Source organism: Bidens hawaiensis, unplaced genomic scaffold, assembly GCF_021521415.1.
Source record: "Bidens hawaiensis isolate Kalapana, Puna unplaced genomic scaffold, B.hawaiensis_p1.1 tig00078619_1, whole genome shotgun sequence".
Taxonomy (NCBI): domain Eukaryota; kingdom Viridiplantae; phylum Streptophyta; class Magnoliopsida; order Asterales; family Asteraceae; genus Bidens; species Bidens hawaiensis.
This window is the reverse complement of record NW_027503466.1, coordinates 7,681-26,423: the sequence shown is the minus strand read 5'-3', so window position 1 is coordinate 26,423 and position 18,743 is coordinate 7,681. Positions and strand designations below refer to the sequence as shown.

Genomic DNA, 18,743 nt, shown 5'->3' with positions numbered 1-18,743 from the left:
TCAAAAGGCCACAACACAATATACTAATTTAAAGGAAGGCAGCATGCCTACAAATTGCCCCCTCAAAAAGTTAAAATTTAAAAAAGATGGTGTGACAACTGTAACTTTTTTTTTTCTTTTGGGTAAAATAAGTCTCCATGGGTAAAAACCTACATCATCATTTGTACAATGTACAGCACCAGTTGTACACATGCAAAGAGTACAACCCTTTTTATCCATTCCCATATAGACAAATCCAAGTACACATTCACAAAACATAAATTCATTTGTAAAAACATGTTTCATGTATATAACTTGCACATAAACACACACAATGTGAAGAACAAAAACAATTAAATTCCATAAAATCCTTACACATTCAACAACAAACCCAACCCGACTCAAACCCGAACCTAAGGCGAGATTTCAAGCCGGGGTTCGAAACAAAACCCGGTAAACAACTGAAGCGGAAACCGTTTTGTAACCGGGCATTTTTGTGACCATTTCCATTGATTCTTTTTCAAATCGAACACCAAAAGCGCCGGTGCACCGTAACTCTGAATGTAGATCAAGTCATCTGTCCCACCGCTAGCAAACACGTCATCGAGCTCACCGAACCCTTGAAAGAACCTGTGTGGCATTCGAGCCACTTCTCGCCACTCGTTCTTGTTTTCAAGAACCCAAATCCCGATCCCCGTGATAACATCTTGTCGCTCCTGTTTCCCGATCCCACCCACCATAACTAACGACTCGTTAAGGTTCATCAACCGCCCACACGTAAGCGAGCCACGGGACCGCGATAAACCCGCGTGCCAACAGATTATCACGAGCCGGTGAACCCGAAAGATCATAACCCACAAGCCTGTGTCGGTTATCCTGAAAAGACCCGGTCGAGAAAATCAAGAAATACAAAACCCCGTTACAAATCACGCTCTCGTCACCACCTCGCCACCCAGTCAGCATCTCGGTCACGGGCGTTGTCCACGTCATCGTGACCGAGTCGTACACGTGGATCGAGAGGTCCCCACTGGAAGAAATTATCGGGTACTTGTTTTGACTTCACAACCCGTCACCGAATAGCTTGTTGACTTCCGGTCAACCGAGATCGAGAGCGCGCTATAATCACATAACCGTAAACCAGGCGGCTCATAAAGACGAACACAGCGTTTAGTGATGAGGTTACACACGTAAAGCTCGGTTCGACTATCGTTATCCATGAAACAAACGAGCCCGCTCGACGACGAAACGAACCAACGCGAGGTTTTGACCATGTACGGGAGGTCAATCCCGTACCATTTCCTTAAAACCGGATCATACGCATACCCAACCGGCTCATCCGAGCTCGTGAACATGAAATACCACGGCTTTTGTGACAAAACCGATGACCCGGTCAATAAAAACCGTCGCGAATTCACGATTTCGTGCCATCGTTTACACACGCAACCGAAACGAAAGACGCTTGCAATTGGGAGGTAAGCGAGAATCCGCTCGAGTAAATCATCGGGAAAGATTGAATCGAGCGATACGGCATGTAAATTGTCATTATTACCCTCATCATCTGATAATGAATCCAACAAATTGTTGTCTTTTGGAAAATCATTAACAAAAAGACTAATCCATGAAGTTTCACCCTTCATGGTCAATAATAATAACAGGTCAAAGTCAAACCTGGTCAAACAAAGTCAAAATTCCCAATTTAATCACCATATGTTTGATTAAATAATATAGATACATACCCAGATAATAATACATCATAAAGGGTAGATCTTGAACCTAAAATTTGATTATTTGATTATTTCATTATTTGCATGTATCCAAAACACAGCACATAAAGACATTTTAAAGGCATATTCTTGACAATGATGAACAAGAAACCACAAATTAATATTTTTTAAACACTAAATCTGTAATCTTGCTGTGAAGAAATCAAGAAAGATTAACAAGAAACAATACCCACATCAAAATTTATGATATAAATAAATTAATTCAAGATTTTGAAATCAAACCCTAAAAATTAAAAATTAATAAATTAAAATCAAATGATGATATAATAATAAAAGTTAGGTAAAGTACTAACAGCAGCAAGATAGAGCTATCAATCAAACATCAAGAGAAACACACCAATTGGAAACTGAATGAATAAACAATTATGACACTTTTAATACTATGGATAATAATAATAATATAGTAGTAAAAAAAATTTCAAGAAAATTTACCTAAATTGGAGTAAATGATTCTTGGGTTTGTTTAAGAATGGTGGAATCCAAATGGGTATTTCAATATTGTTGAAAAAGATGAATCTTGAAGAAAGCCCTAATTTTTTGCCATAAAAATGTTAAATTTTGGGGTAAAGAAGAAGAAAGAAGAAAAGGGTGTTTGTTTCACTCTTTTGGGATTTTGCAAATGGGAACAAAGATCAAATTCTTTGTCTAATAAGATGGTAGTATTTGTAGTACAAAACATTATAAATACTATGATGGCATATTAGCATTCAACAAAAGAAAAAGATTATGGTTATTATTGGTACTTCATTTTTTTGTTATTATTTAAAAAGAAAATAAACAGCGACGTATTCGAGCTCATTGTTATTCTTTGTTTTGTAAATTCGACGGTATGGAGAATGGAGTTTAAAAAAATATATAATTACAATGAAATATAAAAAACCTATGACCTAAAATAAAACATGTCTTTACAACCGTGAAAATTTATTTAGCTCTTAACCAGTTTACGAGCATGGTATGGATCTTTTGATTGTGAAAGTAATTATTCAAATTTAAAATATTTTTACGGCTGCGATCTGTCTTCGAGTTAACTTGAGGCAGAAGTTTATTTAAGTTAAAAAGTGTGATTCCTGCTACACTAATCGCGTTGCAATTTTATGTAGGCTTAATATGTATGATCAAGTGAGATCTTAAAAAGGTGAATAACATGAAGATATGAAAGATTGAATTCTTTCATGAATTCCTCTACTTGGATTGGTCTTAATGGATCTTGACAGATCCATCTTTAATGTCCCACTTGTTTTATCTTTTACATGACCATCATCACAGTGTAATCTTATGATTACGTTCTAACTATATGGATGAGTATTTGTGTTTAATAATCGATCCACATATGTTTTGTTTACAGTGATAATTGACTACAGTCGTATATTAGTCGTATATTATGTGTATATAATATATCTGACTTTTGTATATGTCATTATTTTATTTTATGACTAAGTGAATCGTTAGCATATCATTTTTTAACAATAAATTATTACACTAATGTTTGTTCATTGTGGGCTTCTTACCCTCACCATCTGGAGGAAGTCAGGAACTTAACCTTAATAAACATATTGATATCACTGGGCTACAAACCCTTTAATCATTAACATATCATCTATTGACATTAAATAATGTTAAGTTTATTAATTAATATGTACTTATGTTGCTCGTTAGACAAAAAAACAATAAATTCATGTAATTATTTAAACTGAATGGCTTCTATCATAATAATTGTGATAACACCCGTGAATGGATTTATTAAATTGTTATATTAGTAAAATGAATATAATGCTTAACTTTTGGTGGTAAGTCTCATGTTGGGAATTCGTAAGCTGAAAATTTGCAACAACTTTGGTGTGACAATCACGGGTGTTAAGTATTTGGACAAAACAATCACATTCACCTAATTAAATAATGATAATGAACACGTTATATACAGTATGGTTTAATGACAGTTTAATAATAAAACATATAGTATTTTCTCTTTTTTGAATTCATGATATCTATTGGATTGGAAGAAGAAACCTTTAGAAAAAACCTTCATAACCATCATATGTTTTAATATAACTTTTAGCTTTTTAAGACCATGAGACTTTAGAGGTGTTCAAAAAAACCGGTTATAGAACCGGTTTGGTCAGTTTAACCGAAAACCGGTTAATAGAAAAACCGGTTATTAAAAAACCGGTTAGACCGGTTATTGAACCGCCGGTTAGTACTTCGGTTACTCATTCGTGGACAAAAACCGGTTATTGAACCGGTTAGTAAAAAAACCGGTTAAATTTAAAAACCGGTTATTAAAAAACCGGTTAACCTAAAAACCGGTTAACCGGTTAACGGTCAAAAACCGGTTAACCTAAAAACCGGTAGGTTAACCGGTTTTTGACCGTTATAAAACGGCCATATGACCGTTTGGGTCCTTTTTTGCCCGTTTTTTCTTGATTTCTAGCCGTTTTTTTTAACATTTTACCCCTACAAACAACTATATATAGTTTAGGTTGGGTAGGTTAGCTCACACTCGATTATACAACTCTACTAGCTCTAAACGTTTATTTCATACGCGATTATTTTATTATCTCACACTCAATTATACCACATTACCACTCCATACGCTCTTATTTCGTAGTCGTTTATTTCATACTCGTACTCGTTTATTTCATACTCGATTATACGCTCTTATTATCATGGCCTCCCAAAGTGCTGCTTCATACGTCAACATGGGTGCCTCGAACACAGACATAACGGTCTTTCGGATCATCCCCACGAAACGAAACCAAGATGTGTGGCAACATTTCGACCTATGCGAACTGTCTAACGGTCGCCAAAAAGCTCGATGCAAGCACTGTTTGAAGTTCTATGCCAAAGATGCAAACTCCACTTTAAAAGCGCATATACAACAGCGCTTATGCAAGGCCTTGAAGGACGAAGCGGGAAGTAGTTCGCAGCCGGAGATGACGAATCAAGGAGGGGTGTTTACGTACGACGTTGAAGCGGTACGTCAACAGTTTTCAAACTTTGTGATTCAACAAACACTTCCTTTCAACCACTTCGACAACCCTCAATTCACGGAGATGATGCAAAACTATGTTCAACCACGCTACCAACACGTAAGTCGTTCGACCCTTAGAAGAGATTGTCTTAAAGCATGGAAAAACGCTAAATCCGAACTAATTTCATACTTTTCAAACTTACAAACTGGTGTAAACTTAACAACGGATGTTTGGTCGGTACCTCATGGTTCGCCCGACTCATACATTTGTGTGACGGCTCATTGGGTTGACCCCGAGTCGTGGCAAATGATGAAACGAACCGTTGCGTTTCAATTGTTTGATTACCCACATACGGGTAGAAATATTTTTCAAATCTTGGATAAAGTCATTCGACAATACAAAATTGAAGATAAAATCTTTTCAATTTCGTTTGATAACGCGTCCAACAATACGGCCGCGGTTGGCCATTTAAAATTAAAGTATAAACCTATTTGTGATGGAGCGTTTTTTCATAGCCGATGCATTGCACATATTATCAACTTGGCCGTGCAAGATGGGTTAAACGTGATCGAAACGCAAAGAAACAGTTTTAAAAGAATGTTACGAGATGTTTTTAGCAACAATAAAACATTTTCAAGATACAAAAAATTTTGTGTAGAAGCTAATTGTCAATGGTTGGGGCCAAATTGGGATTGTCCAACAAGATGTAACTCGACTTGTAATATGTTTGAGAAAGCCATCCAACAAAAAGAATCATTAATTGCGTTTCATCAAATTTTGTCAAGTAGGGGTAAATGTGCACCATATGATCCTAGAAACTGGTTATTGATTGAGATCGTTACGGAGGTCCTTCAAATTTTTAAATCTTGCACAACTAGTTTATCCGGGGTTTACTATCCAACAAGCCCCATTGCTTTACCAAAAATTGCTGTCATGTGCACAAAGTTGAGTGAACTTGATTGTAGGGGTGCACCTTATTTTGATATGGGTGTAAAAATGAAAGAAAAATTTAGAAAATATTTTCAACAACTACCCGCTGTTTTGACATGTGCTGCTGCGTTAAACCCTTGCATCAATGTTGGTGGTGTTGAAGCTTTAATAGAAAAAATTTGTGATGAGCTTGGGTTAAACGACGATCAAAACCCCTATTATAGCCAAACTTTAAAGAATGCTTTCAACACCACCTTGTCAAACATGTATGATGTCTATCTTACAAAATACGGGTCGTCTTCCCAAATTCATGACTCGTTAAGAGCTGTTGCCCAATCCCAATCCCAAACCGACCTTGAAATGGGGATGTACTACATGATTTGGGAAGACGCCGGTAAACGTCAAAGGGTAAACACCCCAAGCAGTGAACTTGGAAGGTATGGTGGTACCAACTTTGTGAAACACATGACTCCGGATGAATTTAGAAGTCTTGATTTGCTGGCTTGGTGGAGAGGTAAGGAGGATGAGTTTCCGATCCTCGCCGCCATGGCCAAAGATTTGCTAACGGTCCAAGCTTCCACGGTAGCTTCGGAGTCTGCTTTTTCTGTTTCTGGCAGGGTTATATCGATTAGGAGGACTCGACTCACTGCACCAGCTATAGAGATGTCGATTTGCTACAAGGATTACTTGGACTCTTTAGATAGGGCACAACATCAACGCTCACTCGAGGGGGAAATGGAGTATGAAGCGGGCTTGTATGAAGACGAGGTCAATGAAGGACACACTCAACCAATGACCGATGAAGAAGCCGCGTACGACGATTACCTAAGAAATAGCTCGGGATTGGGTAGCGAAGAAAATTAGTTAAAGAAACAGCAAACATGGAGGCAAATCATGAGTAAGAAACAGCAAGTTGTTCATGTAATCGTGTCTAAGCATTCTTTTTCCTAATATGTGCTCTTATTTACTTGTTGATTTGGATTTTTCTAATTTAGTTAAAGAAACAGCAAACATGGAGGCAAATCATGAACAAACTGCGATTGGGAACAACAGGAGCATCTGCTAGTTCACGATTTAATGTTTGTATTTTTGAGTTAAATCATGAACAACAGTTATTGGCAGAGATTTCTTCAGTGTTAATGATTTAATGTTTGTATTTTTGTGTTACGAATATGCGATAACGATTTAATGTTTGTATTTTTAATGTAAAAACTATAAATGAAAGTTATGTGTTTTTAATCTTTGGTTTGTTGAAAACACATTCACCAACACACACTCATACTCATCTTCCAAGCAAAGAACCCTAACAACGAAAGCAAAGAATGGCTTCGGTCAGTCCGTTTTGCCTTGTAGTTACCGGTTTGTTTATACTGTGAAAAAATAATGGTCTTCATTAAGTACAAAATATAAAAAACAAATATTCGTATTTGAAACCGCGAAATTTAAAAAAAAAAAAAAAAACCGGTTAATAAAAAAAACCGGTTAATAAAAAAACCGGTTTATTAACCGGTTCTAACCGGTTTCTAAACCGGTCCTAACCGGTTAGGGTTTTGACAGAAAAAAACCGGTTATTAACCGGTCCGGTTATTAACCGAACCGGTTTTTTTCCGGGCCAAAAAAAACCGGTCCGGTTAAAAAAACCGGTTTGTGCACCTTCATTCAATATCCCATTCCCGCTGCATCGGCTGGTCAAAGATCACCCCAAAATTGATTCAAAAGCTTGCGGTTGGCATGGCAGTGTGAGGTGCTCGTCGATCTCTCCGAACCGTTATACCCCAAAAAAGATGGCTTTTCCCGGATGAAATGCAAATTGGATTCATGGAACAGGAGAAGGATTTCTCATTCCTTAGCCATGAGTAGTTATAAAGTCCTACTATCAGGCGTTATGCGTCACGTAACGCCCAGTTAGAGTTATGGTTTTTTATAAAAACTGGGTGTAGTCATAACGCCCAACCCTCAGGCGTTATTCGTCACATGGCGCCCAGTTACGTTTACATTTTTTTGCACCCACCACCGGATCCAATTATTCCGGCCACCACGAAACCCACCGGATCCAATTATTCCGGCCAACATGAAAACCCACAACTGGATCCAATCATTCCGGCCACCATGAAAACCACCAGATCCAGTTATTCCGGCCAACATGAAAACCCACCACCGGATCCAATCATTCTGGCCACCATGAAACCCACCGGATTCATTATCCCGGCCACCATGAAAACCCACCACCGGATCCAATCATTCCGGCCATCATGAAACCCACCAGATCCAATAATTCCGGCCACCATGAAAACCCACCACCGGATCCATTCATTCCGGCCACAATGAAACCCATCGGATCCAATTATTCGGCCACCATGAAACCCACTGAATCCATTATTCCGGCCACCATAAAAACCCACCACCGGATTCAATCATTCCGGCCACCATGAAATCCACCGGCCACCATGAAAACCACCGGATCTTGACTGGATTATATATAAAACGAAGAAGAATTTGTTTTTCTTAATTCTTGTGACTTCACCCGCGTTATATATAAAAACGCCTGAAAAAAAAAAACCAAAACGCCGGGGGAGTGTGGGCGCGGTGTGCCCCCTGCGTTATAGCTCAAAACGCCGCAAAAAAGGTGCGACTACGGATGGTTTTATAGAAGTAAAACAGGAATTAACCGCAGAGGAATTATTTGTCAATCTTAAATAGCTAGCTAAAATTTATCTAAACTTTACAATTATATATATTTAATAGTTAATATTTATTTAAAGATTTAGCTATCTTTTTTTTAATCTTAAACATTGGTTTCCAACCTATTGAACAAGGGGTAATACTGTCATAATGGATGGTGGAGATTGAAGTTGGATTTATGTCATCACTGGGTGTGGAAGAGGAAGATGAAGTATCTGAACTTTTTGTTGGATAAACGGTTTAGTGATTTTGATTATCTGTAAGCGAATTTGTGTTGTTTAGCTTTGAAAAAAAGGGTATGAGACGAGTTAAAGTGATCGATAGAGGTGATGGAGTGAGGGGTTAGGATCGGTTGTGGTGATACAGTAGCGAAGAGAGAAAGAGGGGGGGGGGGGGGGGGGTTCTAATGGTTCGTGGATAAGTTTGTCTAGTCAACTAATTTACCACAAATACAATACACTTTTATAAAATAAAATAAAAATGTTGGATGTGATGCTTGTAATTTAATGTGCTACAAAATGATACATATGTCATTCTAAATGTCATGTGAATCTATAGGGTCATGTATGTAGAATAATTGTCACATTTAACTTATCTAGTGACTAATGTAGCTGTGTGCAGTGATATAGTGTTTTGTGTGTGACCTTTTGAATATTCGGATGTTGATTTGCAATATGGGGAATTGGTTGTTAATATGTCGTATTGATATTTTTATCAATAAAATGTTGTTTTCCTAAATAAACAATATGTTGATCAATGATCCCGCCTTGGCCCCTATGGCCCTGTGACATTTTTAATATAACCCTTCATTTATGTCGGTGGAAAACAATTTTATGGGTCCATATGTTCATTGATTGAAAATGCATCATGTCCAATAGCCACCCTTTACCTAATTGATCCCACTTTTGTGCTTGTTGTTGAATAAATAAACAAATAAACTAATAAATATATATACACCATAAACAAACAGTGTTGTCGTGAGATTGAAAATCAACTTGTAGAGAGCTAAAAAAGAAAGTATGAGTGAGAGAATGAGAATGTATTATTTCATTATGGAGTATTTATATAAAGTAAATTATGACTAATGTCACTATCACGTATCACATGATGATAGGCACGAGTAAAGTCATAATCGTTTAGATAATGACCGAAGATAAACATTCATTTTGTCATGTTGTCCTTCCTAGTTACGTTAGCATGGCTGAATATTGAAATTGGTTGAACCTAGACTCGTTGTGTTGGATCGGGTAGTTGTGGATTTATGGGTTGAACTCGGATCATACCTATACAGATGATGTGTCATGTGTTTCAAGGTAAATGTATCCAACAAACTCGTAAAATTCGAAACACAAAAGGCTTGTAAATCTAACAAACCGTTGCATAGGGTAAGCCTTTTGCATTCATGTATATCACTTAGGCTTGAATATCATACACAGAAGGCTTGAATATGTGTCTAATAGTATTCACTTTGTTTTAACTTCTTAAATAGCAAAATATCATACCCCAATTAAAGCAAACTATGTTCGATTCTTGCAAAAAGTAATAATGTATACAAAAGATATTTGCGTTTAAAAATATGTGAAACAAAGTTAGCTATTGTAACTAATACTTTTTACCCACATTTAGTTGAAACTTAAGTGAACGGATGTCCGTGTTTCAATCCATCTAATTCAGTCATCGATTAACTTGGATTAATGATATATATGTTAGGTTTAAAGCATTCATGTATTCACTCTATACTAGTAAAGTTTGTGTGATAGTAGACTTTAAGGTGAAACACATACGAAATTTAAGACAGAAAAATGATTACCTTTGAATGAAGCATTTCATTTTCTCGTCGTTACAACGGGCATATAATGTTTATGTGGTTACAACCTTGTTGGTTATGTATATCTGTGTGAACTAATTTTAAACCATGTGTATGAGTACAATTTACACCTCTTAACTCAACTTTCATAGATCTATCTTTTGATTAAATAATTGTAAATGTTATGATTCTTTAAACTTTAGCCTTTTATCATTCCCTTATAAAAGTTTGTAAATATTTTGATTTTTATTATTAAAGTTGGAAAACCCATTAAAAGTATTTCATTTAAAAAAGGGGTGTAAAAACAAAGTTCATGTTGGTGTTTCCATGTGCAGAAAAGGTTTCTTATTAAAAATTGTCATTGTGTCACATTGGAAAGGAATGAAACAATGGTTTCCAACTCCTCACACTTTGTCATTTATTGGCTACACTTTTTAACCAAATATGTATAAAACCCTAAATAATTTATATGGCATAATTCATATTTATACTTTCTAACTTTCTAATAAAAAAACTACAAGTTTTTATTACTTGTTACTATCAAAATTTAACTTGACTTATTTTAATAAATTAACTTCCTATTTTCTTTTGCAAATGTTAAAAATTTAAAATTATTATTTTTTATATATAAAAAAACGTTATTCAAGATTACGTTTGCATGTTAATCAAATTTTGCTATATATAATAATAAACATAATATTATTTTGTATCTCCCGTACGGTCGTATCGGCTAGTACCCATGATAATATAAATTGAACAGATCATTAAGATGTAAATAGTATATATATCGGGTGTCATCTACAAAATCTTTAACTTTCAGTACTAGAATTTTACATGGTCCGGTTTTTGAATGTCTAATTAATGACAAACAAGTATGTTTTACGGTTTAAATTATCTTATGGTGGATTTCACTACGAACTAAAACATTTTTTTATTTATGATTTCCTAAGAAAGTGCGTTGGTAAAAACTTTAAGGGTATTTTTTTGCTTTTCAGTTTATTTAATTTGCGTTAAAAACTGAAAACTTTTTAAAAATAAAAATGTATTATCTAATTATAAATAGCTGTAAAGATCATTTTATTACGACTGAGCATTAATAGTTTATGATAAATTTATTATTTATTGTGGTATTAATTATTTATTAAGTATCATGTTTTAGTGATTACTCATGTTATACGGTGAATGGGTCAAGTTATTTTACAAAGGGTAACAAAAATGAGAAGTGTGAGAAGCCATAAATAATTGACATGTGTCAATTGGGGACCAAAAGAAAAAGGGTATAGAGGTAATTGTACATATTTTCTCTCTTCACATGCAAGGCACATGTTAATACCCCAGCATTTTAGAACGTTTTTAACTTTTTCGTATGACATTTTTTTTAAAAAAAATATCATCATAATAACAAGCGTTTTTTTTATCTTTAATATGAGTATTTTTTTTGTTATATAAAATTTAAAACAAAAATCACGTCATTGTGTCTTTTCGCACACCATTGTGTCTTTTTTCGTCATAGTGTTTTTTCGCTTATCATTGTGTCTTTTTTCGTCATTTTGTCTTTTTTTCGCACACCATTGTGTATTTTTGCACACCATTGCGTCTTTTTTCGTCATTATGTCTTTCTGCACACCATTGTGTCTTTTCGGTTATCATTGTGTCTTTTTTCGTCATTGTGTCTTTTCGCACACCGTTGTGTCTTTTCGCTTATCGTTGTGTCTTTTTTCGTCATTGTGTTTTTTCGCACACCATTGTATCTTTTCGCACACCATTGTGTCTTTTTTCGTCATTGTGTCTTTCGCACACCATTGTGTCTTTTCGCTTATTATTGTGTCTTTTTTCGTCATTGTGTCTTTCGCACACCATTGTGTCTTTTCGCTTATCATTGTGTCTTTTTTCGTCATTGTGTCTTTTCGCACACCATTGTGTCTTTTTATCTAATACATAAAACACAATGTTTAATACATGTTACACAATAACTTGAAACGTAAAACACAATGGTGAATACGTATAACATAATGACCTAAAACGTAAGACACAATGGTGAATACGTATAACACAATGACCTAACACGTAAGACACAATGGTGAATACGTATAACACAATGATCTAACACGTAAGACACAATGGTGAATACGTGTAACACAATGACTTGAAACGTAAAACACAATGGAAATAACATATTACACAATGACACAATGAACAACAAAAAAACACGATTAAGAAAATCCATTATTTTTTTTTTAATTTTTATATAACAATATGATACTCATATTAAAGATAAAAAAACGTTTATTATTATGGTGATTTTAAAAAAAAATAATGTCGTATGAAAAAGTTATGGACATTTTAAAATGATGGGGAATAGACATGTGCCTTGCATGTGGAGAGAGAAAGTCAACAAAGATGAGTTATTACCTTCATGCCCTTTCCATCAATTTTTATTTATTAAATTAATCTCAGCCATTCAAATCTTAGATTAATGGACTGAATTCTTTCTCACTCTTCTCATTTTTGTTGTCCTTTATATTTTAACTTTACCCTATGGTGAATTACTATATGTTATACGGGTCTCAAACTAATAGAGTTATATTGAATGGGTTATCATATCTAATTTACAGTTTTAAATTAAATATTAAATAGGTATGAGATATTTGGTGAGAATAAGAGTAAGAGAAATTGGGGTTTGGCAAGCAAATTGAGATCGCCACGAAGCCACATGTTCTGATACCTTTAAAAATCTTTCTTTTTAACTAAAAAATATTACTCGTTACCAAAATATTATTTTAAAATATAATAAACTTTTAAATAAACAAAGTACATCACTTTTTTTTTTGGTTCGAAACACACTTTATGTATTCTTTTGTTGACTTTTATCCCTGCTATAAACACATGAAAATAGAAATTTATTTCAAACCGAGAAATAAACACAAGGGTTGGGTAAGGTTAACGTAAAAAACGAAACATAATAATAGATGCAAACCATTGGATCTGGGATTTAATGGTTGAGATTGATAGTTTCTAAAAGTTATATAGTTTCCTATTTACATGGTATAATGTCTTATCTAGGTGGTGTACTTTATTTTAAAATCTTCTTACACTTCTCACAAAACAATTATTTTTTATTTGAACCCTTTTCATAAACACAATAAGGCAATGTTTTCATAATAAGATCGGACATCGAACCGGACGGTCATCCGGTTGACCAGTTCAACAGGTCGGACTGGCCGAACAACTTTGGTCAAAAAATGACGAGTGTGGCTGAAAAAATGATTTCTCAAATAAAAAATATTTTTATTATAGAAAACCGGTTCAACCGGTTCGGACCTGCCGTTTCCCTAGTAACCAAGCGAACTATATAGAACCGAAACAGTCAGTGGACCAAGTTCCAGTCAGACGGGTTCGACCGGCCGGTCAGATCCAGTCTCAACAACACTGCAATAAGGTTAAAAAAACACCTTTGTAAAACTCATTTTTTTACCGCGTTTGGAACCTTCCCCTGATGCCCGATTGAGTCTTTTTGATATGAAATGTCAACTGTTCTTACTGATTTTGATGCTCTATGTTTGACTCACTTAGAAACACCATTAAAAAGAAAACTCAGTCATGTGAGGAAATCCCTTAAGTCAGGTTTCAAATTTGAGACATCAAAATTCACATGCCTTAACAATCACTCTTGTACCATTGAATTAGAAGAACAACTTCGTAAACTATCTAAAGTATAAATTACTTTCTTAATGTTCAAAACTCAATTCTTGCCCCTATAATCCTAGATATGCTACATAAACGTTTTTTGTGTTAATCATTCCTAGACATATTCACGTTTCTATAAAATCACTTGACCCTTTTTATATCATATTTTTGTTACTTGAGGTAATCATGCATCATGATAATCATATGACTACTTGGATATCTATGACAATTTTCAAGGTAACGATTAATATACATACATAACATCTCATCTTAAAAATACTCGTATTAAAGGTAACTGCAATTGCTATTTAAATAAAACAAAGAAAGATACTATTTAGCAATGTTTTCAGACCCGGCCCGGACGTTGATCCAGACGTCTTACCGGGTCAAAGGTCGGACCGACTCGGGAGAGCGGACCGGTGTTTGACCCGGATGACGTCATAAATAATTTAAATATATATATATTTATATATATAATTCATATACATATAAAAATTAGTAATAACAAAAAATAATAATAATAACAAACTTTAATTTTTATTTATGTTTCATACATTGTTTTTTGAATACATATGATATATATTTGATCAATAAAGACATCAATGAAGCTTGGTTGGTTGGCTCATGTGTAATTATTAAAGCTTCTATCTAGGAAATGACACAAGTTTGAATCCCACCATACACATTTCATTTTAGATTTAATAAAAAATGGGTTTTACCGGTCGACCCGCCGAGTCACCGGGTCCGGGCCGACCGCCACCCGCCAAACCCGGCTGGGTTTTTCAAAAACAGGTCAAATGCCTCACCCGGCCTGGTTCTGAGACTGGGTCCCGGTCGGACCGGCCGGACCGGGTTTCAAAACAGTGCTATTTAGATATAGTTGGAGTGGAATCGAAGTAGCCATGACATAAGAGAGTCAACTCTGTGAAATGAAAGGTGGTTGGCCTGAGCACACAATATTAATAGCACTGTAGCTAGGGGTAGCAGACCGGGCAATTAGTCCGGACTGACTAGGAACAGTACACCGTCTTTTTTTTTCTTTTACTTTCTTTTCTTAAAATATATTTTTAATAAAAATAAAAAGTGGCACGTGTTCATAGCTGATTTGGTTACATTTGTTTGTCGTTTTGCTTTAAGTATGTCGGCTGTCTCATTGCGCCGCCTCTCAGATTTGCTAAGTAGGCTAAAAGAGAAAGAAGCTTTTATGGGCTTAATGGCTTAGCCCGGCCCAGTAATATTTTTCAAACCATACCTATGTCTAGTAGGTAGCAGGGGTATTCACAATCTGGTTTTAACAGTTTTTAGGTCAAATTTTAAATCAAATCGTTGTAGTTTAAAACCAAACTAACGCATTAGTAACGGTTTGGTTCGGATTTTGTTTCACAGTTTGAGTTTCATCGGGTCTTTATATATAATGCATAAGATAATACGGTAAAACAAGCTGTACAAAAACGCATAAAACATCTCGGGTTTCCATTTTAGATTTATCTGTAAAACATCATTTGTCGGCCGGCACCAACAAGAATGCATATTGTGTTTTAATTGCATATCAGTACTTTTTATTAGATGAAAAGATAACATAAAGAAAGAAAAATAACAAACTTGAATATATTTCATCCTTTTTAAAATATGAAATCTTGTAGAGCTTTCAATGCATATTAATAAAACATACTAAAGTTATCATTTTGTTTCAAAGTGATATCTAATTTCAAAAGAAGAAGAAATCCAACTATACTGGTCTAAAGGTATAGTTTCACCTACCACAATATAAGAAGCATGCATGGGTTTAAATTGAGGGTTGAAGCTTCTTAAACTAATCTTATGGATAAACTTTTTTCTGAAACATTAGTTCAGTTTTATTTTAATTTAACATAACATGAAATATAAATAGTTAAGTATATGTAATATAAAATATTTTGTGAAAAATAAAATATATTTAAAATTTCATGGTTCGGTCTGTTTTGTGCATAAACCGTAAACAAAAGCGTTCAGTACGTTTTGGAAAATTTGAAACCGAATGACCAAAAACTAGCTATAAAAACCGACCACGAAACCATACCGATGACTGGTTTGGGCGGTTTCACGATTTCAAACCGAATCATAAACACCCCTAATGTCTACTTTATATGAATTATACGTCGTTAACTATAATTTTATGTTGTGAAGACAATTTATATTTATTCACTATTACTTTCGTATTGAAATAAGTCAATTGTGTTGAATTGGCGGGTTATGAATTGACGAGTTGAATTTTCCAACCCCAACATGACCCCTATCTTTATTATGTCAAGAACATCAAAGGTTTTAACCCGTGATTCTAAATGTGACAAACGGGTAAGGTTGGCAGGTTAATGTGATATAAGCAAATTGTAAACACGCTTAATCAGGTTAGTGTGCTGTAAAATATAGGTTTAATATGGATCAATCTAATTTATTAAATTTACTAAACATGTCAAGCCGAATATGCACGTAACAAGATCAACCCAAACATGCACCTTTTTTTAATCGTTTTAGATATGCCAATAAACATTATGACTATCTACGTATCATGTTCAAAATTACCACTACAAATTAATTATTTTGCATTGCCAAATATTTCAAATAAACACTCATAACAAATACATCATATCAATGATTTCAACAAAATAAAACCAAATATTAATCAAGTCTAATGAAATACAATGATATAAGTGAGGTTGAGTTGAAAATAGTCGATATACTGTAAAAGTAAGTAGTGTTTGACGAATACGTCTTAAAAAAACGTTTTCTTGTTATATGGTATATGGCTTTAGGAAATGGGTGTGCATGTAACCGTAAAAACACAAACTAAAATGATCAAACTAAAAAAACAAAAAACACAACAGTGTAGTCATATGTTTTTGTAAAAACAAAATTCTCGGTTTGGTTTCTGTTTTTTTCATGCATTTAAAACGAAAATACCAAGCTGAACTTATGGACTTTCAATTTTCATTTCAAATTACAAATGTTAAAAGCGGTTTATAAGATTTCAATATATTCGGTATGTTTGGCAAAACTAGCTGCTAGCTGGTGGCTAGTGGCTTGAAGCTGGTAGCTGAGCTTTTTAGATATATATTTATATATTTGGCAGAGTAGCTGAAGCTTTTAATAAAATGTATAAAATCACTAAAATGAGCATAACTAAAAACAATAATAGTAAATGTAGTTATTTTGAAATATTATTTAAGTAAATTAAAATACTAAAAGCTTGTAGCTCTTTCTAAACGCTACTAGTAGAAGCTTTAAGTTTTAAACTTTTTCTTCTGACTTAAAAGTTTCAAACTCCTTGAATCAAACAAGACTTTTAATTGAATAGGAACTTTATCTTAAAAGCTAATAGCTCCTAAAAGCTTCCTGCCAAACATACACATTGTCATGGGCGAAGCTATGTGGGGACCAGGGGTGGCCCCGGCCACTGTCGTTTTCTCCGTTAGCATGGTAAATTTCACGATTTTTCTCGAATATTTTTATAGGTATTAAGCGCGGTCACCCCCGATGTATTTTTCCAAAATGCTACCGGTCACTACTGATTTTTTTTAAATATAAAACCACGCAATATTTATAAACAAAAGTTACAAAATAGTAGTTAAATAGTAAAAAAATTGTTTTTATAAATATTATAGGCCTTTGCAATTCTTCTTCTAGGTATTCACCCTTAGGGATGAGATCGGTACCGTACCGGTGCCGGTGCCGGTACCGATACCAAATATTCGGTTCGATACCGGTATTAAAGGTAAAATTTGAGATATATACCGGTACCAAAACTCAAAACTTTGGTATCTATTCGGCACCGACGATACCAAATCTGTACCGATTTCGGTACCGGTACCCGGTATTAATACCGAATCTGCTTATCCCTACTCACCTTTCCTCTCGCATAATCATGAATATTTTAGGTCTTTGTTGGTTAAAAAATTATTTTGTTTTTTTATTGTAAGAACAATTGTTTGAATAAATGAAGAAAAATTAGATATATAAATGTCATATTGTTTGATCCGACCCGACCCGAATCACCGACACGAACCGAATCGTCAACCCGGAAATTTTTGAGTCCGTGACTTCGGTCACCCCCGTGACTAAGCCCAAACTTCGCCACTGCCCATTGTGTTACCCAAAAAAATTAAATCAACTGTGTAATGATCAGTTATAGAGGCGCACAAAAAACCCGAACTCGGAACCGAACCTGAAAAAAAGCCCGGAACTGGTTTTCTTAAAACCCGGGTTTTTAATACCCGAATACGACCCTACCCATAGGGTACGAATAGGGTATGGATTTCAATGTTGAAACCCGAACCCGTACCCGATAATACCCGAAACCCGGTTCTAGGTATACCCGAAACCCGATTATAGTTATACCCGAAACCCGGGTTTTTTGCATACCCGCACCGGGTTTTTTGCATACCCGGATATTAGTGTTTGTGCACTGTTTTTGTGTGACTACCCACAGATCTATAGTCGTTCTTCAAAGGTCTTTTTTGGAGCACATATATAATATAAATATTTGATTAAAGCAACACCTTTTGATATACCAAATAACAACTGTAAACACATAAAATATATGTTTTTTGTATCATTGTTTAGTTGTGTATATATGTTTGAATGAACTTTGAAGTTTGTATTAAAAAAATGGAGTTATGAAAAAAATGAAGCTGGCCCGTTAACAGAAGAAAGTTGTAGAAAATGGGTTTTTTTTAATACCATGAAAATAGGGTATTCAAAACCCATAAAACGGGTTTTTTAATACATGGAAGTAGGATATTCAAATACCCGGGTATTGAAGACCTTGTTCAATACTCGACACGAACCTGGTACACAGGGTATGATTTTTCAAGCCAATACCTGATTTTTCAATAACCGATCATACCTGAACCCGGGTTTTTCTAATAC

At 34.7% G+C, this 18,743-nt stretch overlaps 1 pseudogene across 1 annotated transcript; it reads right to left on the bottom strand.

The window, feature by feature from the left end:
- Nucleotides 1-228: 228 nt before the first annotated feature.
- Nucleotides 229-2,353, bottom strand: LOC143606967 (F-box/kelch-repeat protein At3g61590 pseudogene; annotated as a pseudogene). The gene is made up of 2 exons (XR_013148850.1): nucleotides 2,196-2,353; nucleotides 229-1,647 (listed from the first exon to the last, which is right to left on the bottom strand). The product of XR_013148850.1 is annotated as an F-box/kelch-repeat protein At3g61590 pseudogene (transcript).
- Nucleotides 2,354-18,743: the final 16,390 nt, after the last annotated feature.